Source organism: Ochotona curzoniae, unplaced genomic scaffold, assembly GCF_017591425.1.
Source record: "Ochotona curzoniae isolate NIBS_2020 unplaced genomic scaffold, NIBS_Ocur_1.0 scaffold_2453, whole genome shotgun sequence".
In the NCBI taxonomy this organism is placed as follows: Eukaryota; Metazoa; Chordata; class Mammalia; order Lagomorpha; family Ochotonidae; genus Ochotona; species Ochotona curzoniae.
This window is the reverse complement of record NW_024467094.1, coordinates 22,023,350-22,032,638: the sequence shown is the minus strand read 5'-3', so window position 1 is coordinate 22,032,638 and position 9,289 is coordinate 22,023,350. Positions and strand designations below refer to the sequence as shown.

Below are 9,289 nucleotides of genomic sequence, written 5' to 3'. Positions count from 1 at the left end.
GATCCTAACGAAGTCTAAATATTCACCCTCAGTTTTAAAAGCTGCTGTTCTTGGGCTCCCCTAAAAGTGGCTGCGGTTCTAAGTGGGGCTCGAGTAAAGTCCCCTTAGCTACCTTTCCGGTGATGTCATAAAGGAAGGAGCTTCCTATTAAACATGCTGGCATACAGCCACAATTCTTCAGAGAAGCAGGACCTGAAAGGAAATTGTGGATTTATTCTTAAGGGTTTGCACTACCAAACCTTTGGCCAAGTTCTTAACAAAACCGGAATTTCCTTGTATATAAGGAAGGCTCCAGTCCCTCCTGTACTCTCCAGATTCTAAGAATTTTTGAGGACTTATCTAGAGGAGAAACGAGCCAGAAGATCCCATGAGGACAAGGCTACTCAGAGCAATCAAACATGCTGTGTTAGTCCTTCTAATAAGGTACAGGGTATTGTGCAAAGTTGTCCACATTTTGTTTAAAATTGCATTGTACACAAGTTTAAAAGAAAAAAAAAAAGAGCTCTAACTTTTCCAGGTTTCATGAGTGATTTGGTTAGCCCTGGGGTAAAAATCCCATGCTTCCCAAATCATAAATTCTCATATATCTTTTTTTTTAAACACTTACTTATTTTTATTACAAAGTCAGATATACAGAGAGGAGGAGAGATAGAGAGGAAGATCTTCCATCCGATGATTCACTCCCCAAGAGACCACAACGGCCGATGCTATGCTGATCCGAAGCCAGGATCCAGGAACCTCCTCCAGGTCTCCCACGTGGGTGCAGGATCCCAAAGCATTGGGTTGTCCTCGACTGCTTTCCCAAGCCACAAGCAGGGAGCTAGATGGGAAGTGCAGCCACCAAGGTTAGAATTGGCACCCATATGGGATCCTGGCGCGTTCAAGGCGAGGACTTTAGCTGCTAGGCCATGCCACTGGGCCCATAAATTCTCATATACCTTGGTCAAGGAGAGTACAAAACTGTAGAAGGGATTCAGATATCACACCTTAACCAAAATAGCTACTTTGCTCAAACCTTAGGAAACCACTGCCTACCGTATGGGTGCCACGCAATGAAAGTGTCTTGTTTCAAAATCGTCTCAGGCCAGCCATCACCCTGCAGCAAGCGGATCCCCTCTGGTGCCTTTCCAATCTGGATGATCATTTTGGATAAGGAAGAGAATGCTACATTTTCTCCCTCTAGCATGTATTTTTCCCCATAGACCCTATCATTTCCAACCTTCTCTTATTGACTTGAAAGGGTCAAGGTTATAGGATGACTGGCTCTACATTGACCATTCTTTTCTGATTGTTTGTCTTCCAAAGTAGTTATAATTAATTGACTAGGTTTATTAATTGATCAGCTGTGGTTGATTGGGTTTATGGCAAATTATGACATTATAGTTCTGCCTCCCATTGATTTTTCTCTAAATCCTTTCTATTATCCCAAATTTATTTCTTTGAAAGACACAGAGACAGACAGCAAGAGAGAAAAAGAGAAAATGAGAAAGGAGAGAGACAGAACTTCATCCACTGGCTCACTCCTCAAATGCCCTAAAACTGCTGTGCCTGGGCAAGCCCTGGAACTCCAAGTCTCCCACGTGGGTGACATGGACCCAATTATTTGAGCCATCCATTACCTGTTGCCTCCTAGGGAATATAGTAGTAGGCAACTGAAATGGAAGCGCAGAGCCAGCACTCAAACCCAAGTGCTCCTCCTATATGATGTGGGAATCCTAACTAGCAGCTTAATCATTGCGCCAAACATCCACTTATTACCCAAATTCAGACAGCTTTACAGAGAACTAGAAAACACCAGAATCATCTGAAATAACCATTTTACTATTTTAACAACCATATTTATAGATTCTTTATGTATTTACCACATATAGACATTTAAACTTTCACATAAATAGGATCCTAAACACCTGCTAGCATACTGCTACTAGTGTTATTGCATATATTACAGACATTTTACTGTGTCACTATAACTTCTAATTAACCCACGTATAGTCATTCCATAAATTTTATTTTTTATTTAAAAAAAGTTATTACTATTCAATAATCATAATTTACTGAGAGAAGAAGAAATAGAAAGATCCTCCATCTGCTGGTTCATTCCCCAAGTGGCTGCAAGAGCTGGAGCTGAGCTCACCTGCAATCAGGAACCAGGAGAGTCTTCCGAGTTTCCCATGTGGTTGTGGGGTCCCAAAGCGTTGGACAATTCTCTACTACTTTCCCAGGCCACAAGCAGGAAGCTGGAAGTGGAGCAGCTGAGACATGAACCAGAGCCCATATGGGACCCTCGTGCATACAAGGTGAGGATTTAGCCACGAGGCTACCATGCCTGGCCGATTCCATAAATTTTAAAAACCAGTCTTTCATTGTTGAACATCTGTGTTTCTTTCAATTATTCAATATTATAAATGATGTTGCAGTAAGCATCCTTTATGTAAATACATAGTCTTTGTATATAGTACAATTTTCTCCTAAACATAATAGTTCTCAATCTAAAGAAAAAATAATTTTTTTTTGAAAAGCAGGGAGACTCAGGCAGATCTTCTGCTGGCTCACTCCCTGAATACCCACAACAGCTGATAAGAGGCCAATCAGAAGCCAGAAACTCAGTCTGGGTCTCCCACAAGAAAGGAAGGGACCCAACTATTTGAGCCAAATCTGCTGCTTCCCAGGGTTCACATGAGCAGAAATCTGAACTGGAAAAGGAGCTGGGGGGTTGGCGGGACAGCAGAGTGGCTCAACTGGCTAATCCTCCCTCCATTGCAAGTGCTGGGCTCCCATACAGATGCCAGTTTGTGTCCCAGCTGTTCCACTTCCCATCCAGCTCCCTGCTTGTGGCCTGGGAAAGCAGTGGAGGATGGCCCAAAACCTTGGGACTCTGCATGGGAGATCTGAAGGAAGCTCATGGCTCCTGGCTCCTGGCTTTGGATCAGCACAGCTCCAGCCGTTGTGGCTATTTGGGGAGTGAATCAGCAGATGGAAGATCTTCCTCTTTCTCTCCTCCTCTATGATATCTGACTTTCCAATAAAAATAAAATAAATCATAAATACATATATATTTGAAAAGCGATGTTGAGAGAGAAGGAGCACTGTTCTCCAAATGGCCACCATAAAGGGTCAGGCTGTGTCAGGATGCAATCCAGAGTAAAGAGCTGCATCTTGCTCTCCCACATGGCTGCAGGGGCTCAAGCACTTAGCCTCTGTTGCTTTCCCAGGCACACTAGTAGGGACCTGGATCAGAAGTAGAGTGGTTGGAATTCTAACTGGTATCCATTCAGGACTGCAGGCAGTGGCTTTATCACTATGCCACGCCAGCCCCCAGAATCTGCTTCAACAGGATCTCCGGGTGATTCATATATAGGCTGGGCCATGCCAGAGTGGGCCGTAGCACCCACCAGCACACACAAGACTGGGATGGGAGGTTGAGCCTGGTAAGGCAGTAGTGGGGATTCCAATGCTGGGTCACAGCTCATGCTGGTGAGCATGAGCTGAAACTGGGGAAACCAGGCTGGGCAGGGCTACAACACCTATTGGCTTACATGTGAGCCAGGTCAGGGAGAGAGCCAGGTTGAGGTAGCTGATTGTATCCTTTGGTGCAGGCATGAGCCAGAATAAGGGCAGGTGGGTTGAACTTTGCTGCAGCATCAGCTGGCAAGTACTGGGACTGGGGGCAAGTCCTGTAAAGCCAGATCGCAAAACCACCTGGAATGTGCGAGATGCAGGGTGGGGAGTGGGTGCAGTGGAGGGGTTGTGGGCTTCTCTCTGATGGGCTGCAAATCCCACTGGTGAGCATGAGAACCAGGACTGAGGGTAGGCCTGGCTGGACAGGCGGTGGCACCTGCTGGTATGACTATGTGCTGGACCGTGTAGTTAGTTGGTTTGAGTTAGGCCTCAATGCCCAATGATGTATCTGAGATTTGAATGGAATGTGGGGCAGACTGGACCAGTCCACTGCACATGCTGGCAGCAACAGGAACCAGAGCCAGTCCAGTAGGAGTTATTGGGGATTTCTCTGACTGGGCTGCAGCTCCCCCTGTGGGGACCGAGTGTGTGATGGGCAGGGCTGGCCTGGACTGCAGCACGCATTGGTTTGCTGATGGAGGGCAGAACAAATTTACCAACTACCCCAGTAAAAGTTGACAGCAAATTTTTGAGCCAATAAAGACTCAGAGGTTGACTACAGCCAATTAACCTCAGAAAGATTTCCTAATCCTTGGAGCAGCGATATCAGCAGCACCTTAGAACTATCAAAAGCACATGAACAGAACAGAACCCTCAGAAAATGTTCCACAATGGGGAACTTGGGATGACATCAGGTGGCAGCCCTCCAATCCCCAGAGTAATCCGGTGGTTGGGAAGCTGGGCATGGTTTCTCCTCCTGTATTTCCCCCTCCCCATATGGGAAGAAGAAAATGTGTAAATAGAGCCCAGCACAATACAGTAGCCTAGTATTGTCCTCTCCTGGCACACACCAGGATCCCATATAGGCGCTGGTTTGTGTCCTGAAGGCCCTGCTTTCCATCCAGCTCCCTGCTGTGGCCTGGGAAAGCAGTGGAGGATGGCCCAAAGCCTTGAGACCCTGAGCCTGAGTGGCAGACCTGGAGGAGGATCCTGACTCCTGGCTTTGCATCAGCTCAGTTCTGGCCGTTGTGGCCACTTGTGGAGTTAATCAGTAGACAGAAAATCTTCCTCTCTGTTTCTCCTCTCTACATCTGACTTTCCAATAAAAAATAAATAACTCTTCAAAAAAAGTTTTCTGCATTCAAGGTTATAAAATAGACATTAAAATTTCTTAATTCTTATGTATTTTTACTTTTAGGTGCTTGACAGCCAGTCATTTGTTTTTAGAACAGGAACTCAGTTTTTAGCATCTTTCCAAACAACCGTATTATTTATTGATTTATCTAGTTTGACAAATATGATTTTATATACCACATTTCCAACTTTTATACTTCAGTAGTTTTCTGGAGTCCATTATGTTTCATATATCTTTCCACTTCTCTGTTAATGTCATAGTTGTGTGCAAGGCACACAACAGCAGGACTCTGGATTGGGGAACAGAGCTGAAACTAGAACTCCTTAAAGGTTTCAACTCTCAATACTGTTACTGTGGACCAAGCCTCTAGCACACAAACCTTTGTAGTGCCAACCATATTCAAACCATAGCAACTACACAATGAATAATAATCAATATTAGGGGAAAAGCAATTGTAATTTAATCTGGAAATTTTTAATAATTTAAAATTTCTACAGGTGCTCCAGAAATTTCATTCAATAACAGTGAGTCATTACTTACTCATCATCTACTGTGCATGTGAAACTCACTACATATTCTGTTTATCCATTATGAGATAAAGTGAAAGACTCAGTATGTTTCAGAAATTCAGTATAAAACCCAAAAGAATTGATGAGAAGATGGGGATGGAATGCCATTATTTTTAACCTGAAGTTCATTGTTGGTATGCTTCCATAATCTTAAGGACATTTCCTTGAACTAGTTTCAAGGAAGGCTATTGAGCAAAGTATATAAATTGTGCCAGTATAATCTCAGGAATGCCACAGGCTGTCTTTGGAGTCTCCTCTTTTATTTTTTATTTTTTAAAAGATTTATTTATTTATTGGAAAGTCAGATATACAGAGAGGAAGAGAGACAGAGAGGAAGATATTCCGTGCAATAATTCACTCCCCAAGTGAGCGCAACGGCCGATGCTATGCCGATCCAAAGCCAGGAGCCTCTTCCAGGTCTCCCACACAGGTGCAGGGTCCCAAGGCTTTGGGCCGTCCTTGACTGCTTTCCCGGGCCACAGGCAGGGAGCTGGATGGGAAGTGGAGCTGCCGGGATTAGAACTGGCGCCCTTATGGGATCCCGGTGCGTTCAAGGCGAGGACTTTAGCCGCTAGGCCACCGCGCCAGGCCCAAGGGTCTCCTCTTTTATAAATATGAATAACAATACATAACTTCTATCTATTGTTATATTAAAAATAGTCAGGAAAACAAGCCTTTAGCCTAGAGTTAAATTTCCTGCATTCCATAACAGAGTAGTGAGGTGTTCAATTCCTACATCCAGCCTTTAACTCCAACTTCTTGGCAATGCAGACCCTCAGAGGCAGCAGTGACGGCTCAAGTAATTGGGTTCTTGATCCAGTTTGGGAGATCTGGATTGAGTTCCTGGTTCCGTTTCAGCTCTTGCCCATCCCCAGTTTATTGCAACTACTTGGGGAGTAAACTGGTAGATACGGGATATCTAATAAATTCATTTTTTTAAAATGTCACTCAATAAATATAGGTTCTGCGCCAGGAGCCAGGGACACCTCATATAAATCAAACATGTTCCTTGGCCTTTTGTATGGTGGAGCAACGGCAGGTGGAGACACTTGGGTATAAGTGACATACACTTTTGAGACTGAAACACGCACGTTTCAACGATTAAATTTTTTGAAGCAAAAGGTAAAGCAATGAGGGTCAAGGATGACTCCAGTTTTCCAGCCTGGTGACCCTCTGGACAACAGTACCCTTGATGGGCGGGGGAATGCTGGAGCAAGGGGAGGGCAAGACTCTGAGTTCAGTATTTGGGTGTCAGTGAGTTAACTGAAAGAATCCAAGTGGAAATCTCAAACATTCAGGTAGATGGAGAGGTCTGGTCTGGGGCTGACGGTGGGAATCTAGGAGTTGTCAGTATACAGCTTCTAACTGAAGCTAAGGGAGTGAACATGGCCTCTTATGAGGCCAATTCAGAGAACAGATTGAGGTAGAACCTGTAAGAGAGACTGAGGTGATACATGAAGGAAACAATATGGAAATAATAGTCTTACCCACTTTCCTATAGCCCTTGAACATTTTTACCCTAATTAACTATGTAAAGATTGCCAAAAATATATATTAAAAAACTGTCCTGATTTACATAGTTTAAAAAAGAGAGAGACTGAGGTGGGGTAATTACAAGTAGAATGAAATACCAGAGTATAACATGAAGAAAGCCAAGGGAGTATGCTCAAACAACAAGCAGCTCTGAGGCCAGAGTGGCAGTGGCAGGTAGGCCTTTGGAAGCCTTTAGTGATCTTAGTGACTGATAAAGAATGGCAATAGAATTCAGATTCTGGTGGGCTGAGAGGGAAATGAGGAACTATGGACATCAGGTGCAAACTCTGGCTGTAGTGAGGGCAGCAACAGAGCAGTGGCTGAAACAGAAGTGAGGGCCAGAGAGTTTGCTTTAAAAGATAGGAAAAGTCAAGTGTGATAATTATGACAAAAATAAGCTAACAGAGAAGGAGCAGGTGCTACTGGGGGAAAACAAACCCCCACAATAACTGAGGAGGGTATCCTGAGCAGACAGGAAATGGGAATGGCCTAGGCCAGGAAGAGAATACAAAATCACAAAGAATAGGTTAAGAATAAGCCCAGTGCTAGCAGACGCAGGGTAGACTTCTCCACATACAGCTGCTGCTCTATACTACAGAAATAGATGTGGTCACGTGAGGTGACTTGCTGATGAAAAGTTAAGCTTATTCTCATCTGATGATTTCTATTTTCTCTTAGAGTTGGAGGTGATTTCATCTGTTGAAGGTTAATGGAAAGTGAGGGATACCAGTGTAAAATAGCTGATGAGAGAGGGAGAAGAAGTATGCAACAGGAACAGTGGGAAAAGGAAAAAGACTGTGTATAAAGTACCTGGTAACTAACAATTACTCTATAATTCACAGGCAATACCAACACAAGTAGCATTCACCTTGGTTGATGTAATAGTCACTGATGAGAAGAATCTGTTCCATAGATTATATGTGTATTGCTTCTATAGTTTATAAATATTAATAAAATGCCACAGTAATTTATCACTTACCATGGTAATCCCACGTTTTTATGTATGTTGGTTTTATGTCACAGATTAACTTCTTGGTCTCTGTAGTAGCTCCAGCCTTGCAGATGGCAGAGTGGACTTGGCTGCAGAGGAGTGAGGCCTCCACTTCTGTTCACCCATGAAGTGCCGGCCAAAGAGGGGAGCCATGCAGACCTGGGTCTCCTCGCTGAAGACTGGGCTGGCGTAGCTGAAGATGCAGATACACATGTCTGGAAGGATAACTGGGATGATGACAATGTGAAGAACACTGCTCTACTCAGTAGTGAGCTGCACTGGACAAACACAGTCAGGAGATGGAGACCTCATAACCTCTAGAAGTGTTGAAATAATCTAAACCTCAACTGAGGATGGAGAACCCAGGATGGAATACAGAAAAAATATTTCATTATCTACCTGGATTTATTTCTTCATTTTTTAGCACACACACCCAAAATAAATGCTTTGCTCAAAAATATATATATATAGGAACAATTTCTTTTTTATTTAAGAAGAAGAAAGATTAAAGAGTGAGTTTCTGGGCCCAGCGTGGTGGCACAGTGGTTAAGGTCCTCACCTTGCACACCCGGGATCCCATATGGGCGCTGGTTCTAACCCTGGTGGCCCCGCTTCCCTTCCAGCTCCCTGCCTGTGGCCTGGGAAAGCAGTCGAGGACAGCCCAAAGCTTTGGGACCCTGCACCCGTGTGGGAGACCCGGAAGAGGCTCCTGGCTTCGGATCGGCATAGCATCGGCCGTTGCGCTCACTTGGGGAGTGAATCATCAGACGGAAGATCTTCCTGTCTGTCTCTCCTCTCTGTATATCCGCCTTTCCAATAAAAATAAAATAAATCTTTTTTTTTTTTTAAAAAGAGTGAGTTTCTGACCACTGGCTCATTCTCCAAATGTTCCCAATGGCTAGAGTGAGGGTGGAAGGAAGGCAGGAGGAGGCCACAGAGCTGGGAGCCAAAAACTCAAGCCAGGTAGGAAGAACCCAACCATTTTCAGCCATCACCATGAAGGTCTGCACCTTTCAGATGCTGACGTCAGGAGCCCAAGAGCCAGGACCTGAACATAGATATGCAAGGTGACACAAAGATATGCTAGCCAGTGCCTTAACCAAATGCCTGCCCCAAATTCAGTTTTTTGAGAAAAGGTGTATGTGTTGTAAGTCTTCGAATCCCTCAAAGCTGCTTATGCATATTTTTATTTGTGAAACTAATTTATTTTCCATTGACAGGAAAGGAGTATGAATATGATCATTCACAACAGAAAATACTCAGTTTTCACAAACAAAACAGGGAATATTCAGTTTTCACTAAGAGAGTAAAACAACGGCTACTGCTATGGCATAGTAGGCTAAGCCTCTGCCTGAGGTGCTAGTATCCCATATGGGTACCCATTTGAGTCCTGTCCTGCCTGCTTCACTCTGATCCAGCTCCCTTCCAGTATGCCCGAAAAAG

General features: G+C 44.1%; 1 long non-coding RNA gene across 1 annotated transcript; it reads left to right on the top strand.

Annotated features, from left to right (window-relative positions):
- Window positions 1-140: 140 nt before the first annotated feature.
- LOC121169658 lies at window positions 141-8,280 on the top strand. Its single transcript, XR_005885903.1, has 2 exons — window positions 141-423; window positions 7,879-8,280. It is a non-coding gene; the product is annotated as an uncharacterized LOC121169658 (long non-coding RNA).
- The last annotated feature ends 1,009 nt before the right edge of the window (window positions 8,281-9,289 follow it).